Here is an 11,503-nt window from a genome sequence, read left to right on the forward strand (position 1 = left end):
ATTCTCTTTTGTAGAATACACATAAGTACTGAAATAGTGTAAAGAAATGTAATGGCTAGCTACAAAAAAAATAGTTTTGACTGTTGTATTCCCCCCATACTTAGTGTGTCTGCACACATTAAAGAAAATGAAATTTCTCAAACATTTTATATTCAGTAATTTAAAAAGTAGAGTCTTTCACTGCTACAGTCTTTATAAAGGACTTGACTCAATCTTTCAAATTAAAAAAAATTTAAGATACAAGGATAACTTTACTGTATCTTTTAACAGCATTTTTATATAGAACAATGAGTTGGCATGCAAGCAACTTCTTGTTTATCACATACCTGTATTTAGGGAAAATTACATCCATTTTACAGAAAAATACCAATACATATACTGCAGTAAACTCAAGCTTTGTTAAAAAGGTCAGTGTGAATGGCATACAAAAATCACGTTATCATAAATTATTAACTGGAATTCCTGATAATGAAGTAGGCACAGGGAGAGCCAGTCCTTAGTGCTTCACTCTCCGGAAGAACACCTTACGTAATTTTTAAAAATTTTAGCATCAGGCTGCTGAAGTGCTTGACAAAACTCCTGAATTATTTCTGGGGCTACTTGCAAGGAAGTCAGGTATTCTTGCGGAAGATACTGAACACATTCTGGGCCCCATTTGAGAGGAATTGTTTTCAGTGTCACTGCACACTCAGATAAAGCCAATACTGTTCGTGCATCTGCCAGGTCAAAGATTTGCTTTAAAGGTGCTAGGAAACATGCGGGGACACTGTGCTTATAAACAAAATCAGCAAATCGCACTAGTTCATCTTTACTTCCCCAGAGTTCTACCAACTTTGAGAGGATAACAAACGTTTGTGCAATTGGATCTGGGTACTCAACTGCTCTTTGGATGAAGTAACCAATACCTATTCTACATTCTCTGTACCTTGATTTGCTATGACTTCACTCATTCCACTCCCTATGACAGTTTGCAGGAAAGCAAATTAACTCCTCTGCAACATTTGCTTTTCTGAAGCAGCAGACTGATCATTTTCTTATGCTGGATGGAGCAACACTTCAAAAATTGCATGCAGGAGGGGCATGAACATTTGTTGTAAGGTATTTTTTTTTAACTATGAATGTGTGGCAGTAAAGAATACAATGATTACAAATGCAAGTTGGTGCCCTTTTTTGATTTACGCTAAGGCACCGGCAGTTTTACCCACCACTGCTTTTCAAGCATTGGAGCAAATATCAACAGAGTGAAAAGGGCAAAAGAAGCCTAATATTTTGAAAATAGTTTGTAACTTGTGGACCCCCTAAAAGGTCTCTGGGGACCCCAGGGCTCCAAAAACCATAGCTAAAAGCCAGTGAAGGCATCAGGTAGTAATAAAAACTTGAGATCCAAAATGTGGTCTTTTTTGAGGGTACTACACAGAATAATGACCAAAAGTTGCAATGACATGCATCAAGAAATCCTACGCCAAATGTGAAGCAAAGGGGAGTAAGAGGTTCTTAGGATTTCTTTCCAGGCATAATGAAAACAGCCACAGACCCTGATAGAAAAGAGGGAAAAGGTCCATTTGAGAGGAAGCAAGCCATAGCTATTCCTCCCAGTAATCCTCTAACTCAGATAATCAGAAGACCTGGAAAATGCACATATACCTTTTCTTAAATCTTTCGCTATCCCATTTAGAGTAGGGAACAACTGTGTAAATAAACTTTCAAAAACAGCTGACATATCACAAAGTTTCCAAAGTTTGTTATGCAAACTAAGATTTAATATGAGTCTTGAAATGGCTCTTTCCTCCCCAATAGGCTTGTAATTTCCTTGGCAAGGAAGGATGTCACTGGGCTTTCTAAAATGTCTCCAGAGGCGGGGCAAGATGGCAGACTGGTGAGCTGTATGTTTTAGTTACTCCTCCAGGAAAGTAGGTAAAAAGCCAGGAACTGCGTGGACTGGACACCACAGAGCAATCTGTCTTTGGGCATACTTCATACAACACTCATGAAAACGTGGAACTGCTGAGATCAGCGAAATCTGTAAGTTTTTGCGGCCAGGGGACCCGCGCCCCTCCCTGCCAGGCTCAGTCCCGGGGGAGGAGGGGCTGTCAGCTCCAGGAAGGAGAAGGGAGAATTGCAGTGGCTGCTCTTACCGGAAACTCATTCTACTGATTCAAACTCCAACCATAGATAGACTGAGGCCAGACACCAGAGACTCTGAGAGCAGCCAGCCCAGCAGAGAGGAGACAGGCATAGAAAAAAAACAACACGAAAAACTCCAAAATAAAAGCAGAGGATTTTTGGAGTTCTGGTGAACACAGAAAGGGGAAGGGCGGAGATCAGGCCTTGAGGCGCATATGCAAATCCCGAAGCAAGGCTGATCTCTCTGCCCTGGGCACTTTTCCTTAATGGCCCTGGTTGCTTTGTCTATTAGCATTTCAATAACCCATTAGATCTCTGAGGAGGGCCGTTTTTTTTTTTTTTTTTTTTTTTTTTTTAAATCCTTTTTGCTTTTTCTAAAACAATTACTCTAAGAAGCTCAATACAGAAAGCTTCAAAGAATTGAAATTTGGGCACGTCAAGTCAAGAGCAGAACTAAGAGAGCTCTGAGACAAAAGGCAATAATCCAGTGGCTGAGAAAATTCACTAAACAACACAACTTCCCAAGAAAAGGGGGGTGTCCGCTCACAGCCACCATCCTGGTGGACAGGAAACACTCCTGCCCATCGCCAGCCCCATAGCCCAGAGCTGCCCCAGACAACCCAGTGTGACGGAAGTGCTTCAAATAACAGGCACACACCACAAAACTGGGCGTGGACATTAGCCTTCCCTGCAACCTCAGCTGAATGTCCCAGAGCTGGGAAGGGGGAGCAGTGTGAATTAACAGAGCCCCATTCAGCCATCATTTGAGCAGACTGGGAGCCTCCCAACACAGCCCAGCAGCCCAGAACTGCCCTGGGGGGACGGCACTCACCTGCGACATAGCACAGTCATCCCTCAACAGAGGACCCGGGGTGCACAGCCTGGAAGAGGGGCCCACTTGCAAGTCTCAGGAGCCATACGCCAATACCAAAGACTTGTGGGTCAGTGGCAGAGACAAACTGTGGCAGGACTGAACTGAAGGATTAGACTATTGCAGTAGCTTTAAAACTCTAGGATCATCAGGGAGATTTGATTGTTAGGGCCACCCCCCCTCCCCGACTGCCCAGAAACACGCCCCACATACAGGGCAGGCAACACCAACTACACACGCAAGCTTGGGACACCAATTGGGCCCCACAAGACTCACTCCCCCACTCACCAAAAAGGCTAAGCAGGGGAGATCTGGCTTGTGGAGAACAGGTGTCTCGTGGACGCCACCTGCTGGTTAGTTAGAGAAAGTGTACTCCACGAAGCTGTAGATCTGATAAATTAGAGATAAGGACTTCAACTGGTCTACAAACCCTAAAAGAACCCTATCAAGGTCAGCAAATGCCACGAGGCCAAAAACAACAGAAAATTATAAAGCATATGAAAAAACCAGACAATATGGATAACCCAAGCCCAAGCACCCAAATCAAAAGACCAGAAGAGACACACCTAGAGCAGCTACTCAAAGAACTAAAGATGAACAATGAGACCCTAGTACGGGATATGAAGGAAATCAAGAAGACCCTAGAAGAGCATAAAGAAGACATTGCAAGACTAAATAAAAAAATGGATGATCTTATGGAAATTAAAGAAACTGTTGACCAAATTAAAAAGATTCTGGACACTCATAGTACAAGACTAGAGGAAGTTGAACAACGAATCAGTGACCTGGAAGATGACAGAATGGAAAATGAAAACATAAAAGAAAGAATGGGGAAAAAAATTGAAAAACTCGAAATGGACCTCAGGGATATGATAGATAATATGAAACGTCCGAATATAAGACTCATTGGTGTCCCAGAAGGGGAAGAAAAGGGTAAAGGTCTAGGAAGAGTATTCAAAGAAATTGTTGGGGAAAACTTCCCAAATCTTCTAAACAACATAAATACACAAATCATAAATGCTCAGCGAACTCCAAATAGAATAAATCCAAAAAAACCCACTCCGAGACATATACTGATCACACTGTCAAACATAGAAGAGAAGGAGCAAGTTCTGAAAGCAGCAAGAGAAAAGCAATTCACCACATACAAAGGAAACAGCATAAGACTAAGTAGTGACTACCCAGCAGCCACCATGGAGGCAAGAAGGCAGTGGCACGATATATTTAAAATTCTGAGTGAGAGGAATTTCCAGCCAAGAATACTTTATCCAGCAAAGCTCTCCTTCAAATTTGAGGGAGAGCTTAAATTTTTCACAGACAAAGAAATGCTGAGAGAATTTGCTAACAAGAGACCTGCCCTACTGGAGATACTAAAGGGAGCCCTACAGACAGAGAAACAAAGACAGGACAGAGAGACCTGGAGAAAGGTTCAGTACTAAAGAGATTCGGTATGGGTACAATAAAGGATATTAATAGAGAGAGGGAAAAATATGGCAAACATAATCCAAAGGATAAGATGGCCGATTCAAGAAATGCCTTCACGGTTTTAACGTTGAATGTAAATGGATTAAACTCCCCAATTAAAAGATATAGATTCGCAGAATGGATCAAAAAAAATGAACCATCAATATGTTGCATACAAGAGACTCATCTTAGACACAGGGACACAAAGAAACTGAAAGTGAAAGGATGGAAAAAAATATTTCATGCAAGCTACAGCCAAAAGAAAGCAGGTGTAGCAATATTAATCTCAGATAAAATAGACTTCAAATGCAGGGATGTTTTGAGAGACAAAGAAGGCCACTACATACTAATAAAAGGGGCAATTCAGCAAGAAGAAATAACAATCGTAAATGTCTATGCACCCAATCAAGGTGCCACAAAATACATGAGAGAAACATTGGCAAAACTAAAGGAAGCAATTGATGTTTCCACAATAATTGTGGGAGACTTCAACACATCACTCTCTCCTATAGATAGATCAACCAGACAGAAGACCAATAAGGAAATTGAAAACCTAAACAATCTGATAAATGAATTAGATTTAACAGACATCTACAGGACATTACATCCCAAATCAACAGGATACACATACTTTTCTAGTGCTCACGGAACTTTCTCCAGAATAGATCATATGCTGGGACATAAAACAAGCCTCAATAAATTTAAAAAGATTGAAATTATTCAAAGCACATTCTCTGACCACAATGGAATACAATTAGAAGTCAATAACCATCAGAGACTTAGAAAATTCACAAATACCTGGAGGTTAAACAACACACTCCTAAACAATCAGTGGGTTAAAGAAGAAATAGCAAGAGAAATTGCTAAATATATAGAGACGAATGAAAATGAGAACACAACATACCAAAACCTATGGGATGCAGCAAAAGCAGTGCTAAGGGGGAAAGTTATAGCACTAAACGCATATATTAAAAAGGAAGAAAGAGCCAAAATCAAAGAACTAATGGATCAACTGAAGAAGCTAGAAAATGAACAGCAAACCAATCCTAAACCAAGTACAAGAAAAGAAATAACAAGGATTAAAGCAGAAATAAATGACATAGAGAACAAAAAAACAATAGAAAGGATAAATATCACCAAAAGTTGGTTCTTTGAGAAGATCAACAAGATTGACAAGCCCCTAGCTAGACTGACAAAATCAAAAAGAGAGAAGACCCATATAAACAAAATAATGAATGAAAAAGGTGACATAACTGCAGATCCTGAAGAAATTAAAAAAATTATAAGAGGATATTATGAACAACTGTATGGCAACAAACTGGATAATGTAGAAGAAATGGACAATTTCCTGGAAACATATGAACAACCTAGACTGACCAGAGAAGAAATAGAAGACCTCAACCAACCCATCACAAGCAAAGAGATCCAATCAGTCATCAAAAATCTTCCCACAAATAAATGCCCAGGGCCAGATGGCTTCACAGGGGAATTCTACCAAACTTTCCAGAAAGAACTGACACCAATCTTACTCAAACTCTTTCAAAACATTGAAAAAAATGGAACACTACCTAACTCATTTTATGAAGCTAACATCAATCTAATACCAAAACCAGGCAAAGATGCTACAAAAAAGGAAAACTACCGGCCAATCTCCCTAATGAATATAGATGCAAAAATCCTCAACAAAATACTTGCAAATCGAATCCAAAGACACATTAAAAAAATCATACACCATGACCAAGTGGGGTTCATTCCAGGCATGCAAGGATGGTTCAACATAAGAAAAACAATCAATGTATTACAACACATTAAAAACTCGAAAGGGAAAAATCAATTGATCATCTCAATAGATGCTGAAAAAGCATTTGACAAAATCCAACATCCCTTTTTGATAAAAACACTTCAAAAGGTAGGAATTGAAGGAAACTTCCTCAACATGATAAAGAGCATATATGAAAAACCCACAGCCAGCATAGTACTCAATGGTGAGAGACTGAAAGCCTTCCCTCTAAGATCAGGAACAAGACAAGGATGCCCGCTGTCACCACTGTTATTCAACATTGTGCTGGAAGTGCTAGCCAGGGCAATCCGGCAAGACAAAGAAATAAAAGGCATCCAAATTGGAAAAGAAGAAGTAAAACTGTCATTGTTTGCAGATGATATGATCTTATATCTAGAAAACCCTGAGAAATCAACGATACACCTACTAGAGCTAATAAACAAATTTAGCAAAGTAGCGGGATACAAGATTAATGCACATAAGTCAGTAATGTTTCTATATGCTAGAAATGAACAAACTGAAGAGACACTCAAGAAAAAGATACCATTTTCAATAGCAACTAAAAAAATCAAGTACCTAGGAATAAACTTAACCAAAGATGTCAAAGACCTATACAAAGAAAACTACATAACTCTACTAAAAGAAATAGAAGGGGACCTTAAAAGATGGAAAAATATTCCATGTTCATGGATAGGAAGGCTAAATGTCATTAAGATGTCAATTCTACCCAAACTCATCTACAGATTCAATGCAATCCCAATCAAAATTCCAACAACCTACTTTGCAGACTTGGAAAAGCTAGTTATCAAATTTATTTGGAAAGGGAAGATGCCTCGAATTGCTAAAGACACTTTAAAAAAGAAAAACGAAGTGGGAGGACTTACACTCCCTGACTTTGAAGCTTATTATAAAGCCACAGTTGCCAAAACAGCATGGTACTGGCACAAAGATAGACATATAGATCAATGGAATCGAATTGAGAATTCAGAGATAGACCCTCAGATCTATGGCCGACTGATCTTTGATAAGGCCCCCAAAGTCACCGAACTGAGCCATAATGGTCTTTTCAACAAATGGGGCTGGGAGAGTTGGATATCCATATCCAAAAGAATGAAAGAGGACCCCTACCTCACCCCCTACACAAAATTAACTCAAAATGGACCAAAGATCTCAATATAAAAGAAAGTACCATTAAACTCCTAGAAGATAATGTAGGAAAACATCTTCAAGACCTTGTATTAGGAGGCCACTTCCTAGACTTTACACCCAAAGCACAAGCAACAAAAGAGAAAATAGATAAATGGGAACTCCTCAAGCTTAGAAGTTTCTGCACCTCAAAGGAATTTCTCAAAAAGGTAAAGAGGCAGCCAACTCAATGGGAAAAAATTTTTGGAAACCATGTATCTGACAAAAGACTGATATCTTGCATATACAAAGAAATCCTACAACTCAATGACAATAGTACAGACAGCCCAATTATAAAATGGGCAAAAGATATGAAAAGACAGTTCTCTGAAGAGGAAATACAAATGGCCAAGAAACACATGAAAAAATGTTCAGCTTCACTAGCTATTAGAGAGATGCAAATTAAGACCACAATGAGATACCATCTAACACCGGTTAGAATGGCTGCCATTAAACAAACAGGAAACTACAAATGCTGGAGGGGATGTGGAGAAATTGGAACTCTTATTCATTGTTGGTGGGACTGTATAATGGTTCAGCCACTCTGGAAGTCAGTCTGGCAGTTCCTTAGAAAACTAGAGATAGAGCTACCATTCGATCCAGCAATTGCACTTCTCGGGATATACCCGGAAGATCGGAAAGCAGTGACACGAACAGATATCTGCACGCCAATGTTCATAGCAGCATTATTCACAATTGCCAAGAGATGGAAACAACCCAAATGTCCATCAACAGATGAGTGGACAAATAAAATGTGGTATATACACACGATGGAATACTACGCGGCAGTAAGAAGGAACGATCTGGTGAAACATATGACAACATGGATGAACCTTGAAGACATAATGCTGAGCGAAATAAGCCAGGCACAAAAAGAGAAATATTATATGCTACCACTAATGTGAACTTTGAAAAATGTAAAACAAATGGTTTATAATGTAGAATGTAGGGGAACTAGCAGTAGAGAGCAATTAAGGAAGGGGGAACAATAATCCAAGAAGAACAGATAAGCTATTTAACGTTCTGGGGATGCCCAGAAATGACTATGGTCTGTTAATTTCTGATGGATGTAGTAGGAACAAGTTCACTGAAATGTTGCTATAGTATGTAACTTTCTTGGGGTAAAGTAGGAACATGTTGGAAGTTAAGCAGTTATCTTAGGTTAGTTGTCTTTTTCTTACTCCCTTGCTATGGTCTCTTTGAAATGTTCTTTTATTGTATGTTTGTTTTCTTTTTAACTTTTTTTTTCATACAGTTGATTTGAAAAAAGAAGGGAAAGTTAAAAAAAAAAAAAAAGAAAAAAGACAAACAAGGAAAAAAAAAAAAAAAAAAAAACGATGTAGTGCCCCCTTGAGGAGCCTGTGGAGAATGCAGGGGTATTCGCCTACCCCACCACCATGGTTGCTAACATGACCACAGACATAGGGGACTGGTGGTTTGATGGGTTGAGCCCTCTACCATAAGTTTTACCCTTGGGAAGACGGTTGCTGCAAAGGAGAGGCTAGGCCTCCCTGTATTTGTGCCTAAGAGTCTCCTCCTGAATGCCTCTTTGTTGCTCAGATGTGGCCCTCTCTCTCTGGCTAAGCCAACTTGAAAGGTGAAATCACTGCCCTCCCCCCTACGTGGGATCAGACACCCAGGGAAGTGAATCTCCCTGGCAACGTGGAATATGACTCCCGGGGAGGAATGTAGACCCGGCATCGTGGGATGGAGAACATCTTCTTGACCAAAAGGGGGATGTGAAAGGAAATGAAATAAGCTTCAGTGGCAGAGAGATTCCAAAATGAGCCGAGAGATCACTCTGGTGGGCACTCTTACGCACACTTTAGACAACCTTTTTTAGGTTCTAAAGAATTGGGGTAGCTGGTGGTGGATACCTGAAACTATTAAATTACAACCCAGAACCCATGAATCTCGAAGACAGTTGTATAAAAATGTAGCTTATGAGGGGTGACAGTGGGATTGGGAATGCCATAAGGACCAAACTCCACTTTGTCTAGTTTATGGATCGATGTGTAGAAAAGTAGGGGAAGCAAACAAACAGACAAAGGTACCTAGTGTTCTTTTTTACTTCAATTGCTCTTTTTCACTCTAATTATTATTCTTGTTATTTTTGTGTGTGTGCTAATGAAGGTGTCAGGGATTGATTTAGGTGATGAATGTACAACTATGTAATGGTACTGTAAACAATCGAAAGTACAATTTGTTTTGTATGACTGCGTGGTATGTGAATGTATCTCAATAAAATGATGATTAAAAAAAAAAAAAAAAAAAAAAAAAAAAAAAAAAAAAGAAAAAAAAAAAAAAAAAAAAAAAAAAAAAAAAAAAATAAAATGTCTCCACAGTCCCTAGCATGGTGCTGGCTCTGGAACAAGCCTAAGATAAATACTTGATTCACTGATACACTGATATGATAAGAACCCAAGTTAATGTGTGTATAGAGTGATGGAGGAGAGCATAAGTGAGCAAAAATGCCACAGGCAGAGATACTTCATACAAATTCCCCTGTAACTAAGATATTCACTTATGATAAAATTCTCTTAATTCCATTTTCTCATTGTTTTTTATTTGCAGGTTGAATATTATTCTTTTTTTTTCATATACTTTCATAGGAACTCCATATAGTTTGTCCTGCTCTAGAAACAATGCTCTATTCCTCTGTCTGCTCATTCTGAACAGACACTCACTTTGAGCCTTATAACCAACTGATGTCCTGAAGCAGTCCAGACAGGAGGAGGCTCACAACCTCTCATGCACAACAGGCTAAGGCAGAGAGTTCTGTAGTTGGTAGAATGGCTGTGGAGAAGAAATAGTCACAAGAGTCTAGTGCTTCTGTGTTGTACAACAAGGACTTGAAATTCTGTTCCCTAGGTATGAAGTGTTTCAGGAGTGCCTCCCTTAAAGCACCATTTTGCTGTTGTGAAATACAAGACATGTTTCAAATTTGAGAATACATTCAGCAGTTTAATTAAGGGGAGATATGCTGACATTGAACATTCCACTCAAAATCTGGTATCAAATGAAAATCAGAGTCTTTCTTCTAAGCCTCTTGCCTCTGCAAACCACCCTGCTAGATTACTATGACCCAAAGAAACTTACCAAATTTAAACTTCTGTACAAACTATCTAGAAGGGAGAAAATAATCAGCTTTTTATTGTATGTTTGTATATGTATGTATTTACATATACACATACATATATACACACACACATATATACACATACAAATATAATACATATACAATATATATTATATCCTCTGACATTAGTTTTATTTTCAGAGAATAAAAGTCCCTTTGCAGGCCTTAATTACTGACAAAATAAGCTCTCTTTGAGGTATAGTTTTAAGTGCAATGGAAGTGTTCTCTGCCTCCTGACATTTCTTCTGCTTAACTGCTCATAGGTGAGTGAAAGCTCTTTAACAGAAACAGAATATTTTATTTACAAAATCATATGTCTTAAACTCTAAAGAAAGTTGAGACAATGATTTTTAACTCCTTTATACAAAACTGTAAATGACTGCTATGAATCAGTTGCCTGTTTAGAAGTCAGAGTAGAATTACAAAGGATGGGAGATTTTGAGATCAATGGGTGCCATAAGTGAGCATGGCAGAGGATGGAATTTCACCAAGGGGCAAAAGGATTTTATAGAAAGAGAAGGTCAGAGCTGATGAACCCCAACTGCACCTATTTCACAATTTTGTCTGGTGTTAATCCAGAAAGCCTAAATCCCCTGCCATAGACAACCCTATAGAATATAACCTTATTTAAATAATTTTCTGGAAGCATGTTTGCCTTCTATTTGCTTATTACACAGAACTGTTCTGATGCCATAGTTACATACTTTTCCCTTTGTTCACTGTTTTCAGAAAAAAAAATTACTGATTGACACATCATTTTATTTCCATATACAAATTAGATATTTAGATTTTAGTCACTTCTCTCCAACAAATTCTGTAAGTGAACTAAAAATTCCTAATTCTCTAGTACTGCCTCAAGAAAATTCATTCCTCTCTTGTTTATGTGTGTGTTTACAAAGAGAAACCAATGCTAACTCCCTCCCTCACACCCACCTTCCCA

General features: G+C 38.8%; 1 pseudogene; it reads right to left on the reverse strand.

The window, feature by feature from the left end:
* Positions 1 to 504: 504 nt before the first annotated feature.
* Positions 505 to 10,177, reverse strand: LOC119535250 (annotated as a pseudogene).
* Positions 10,178 to 11,503: the final 1,326 nt, after the last annotated feature.

Source organism: Choloepus didactylus, chromosome 5 (genome assembly GCF_015220235.1).
Source record: "Choloepus didactylus isolate mChoDid1 chromosome 5, mChoDid1.pri, whole genome shotgun sequence".
Taxonomy (NCBI): domain Eukaryota; kingdom Metazoa; phylum Chordata; class Mammalia; order Pilosa; family Megalonychidae; genus Choloepus; species Choloepus didactylus.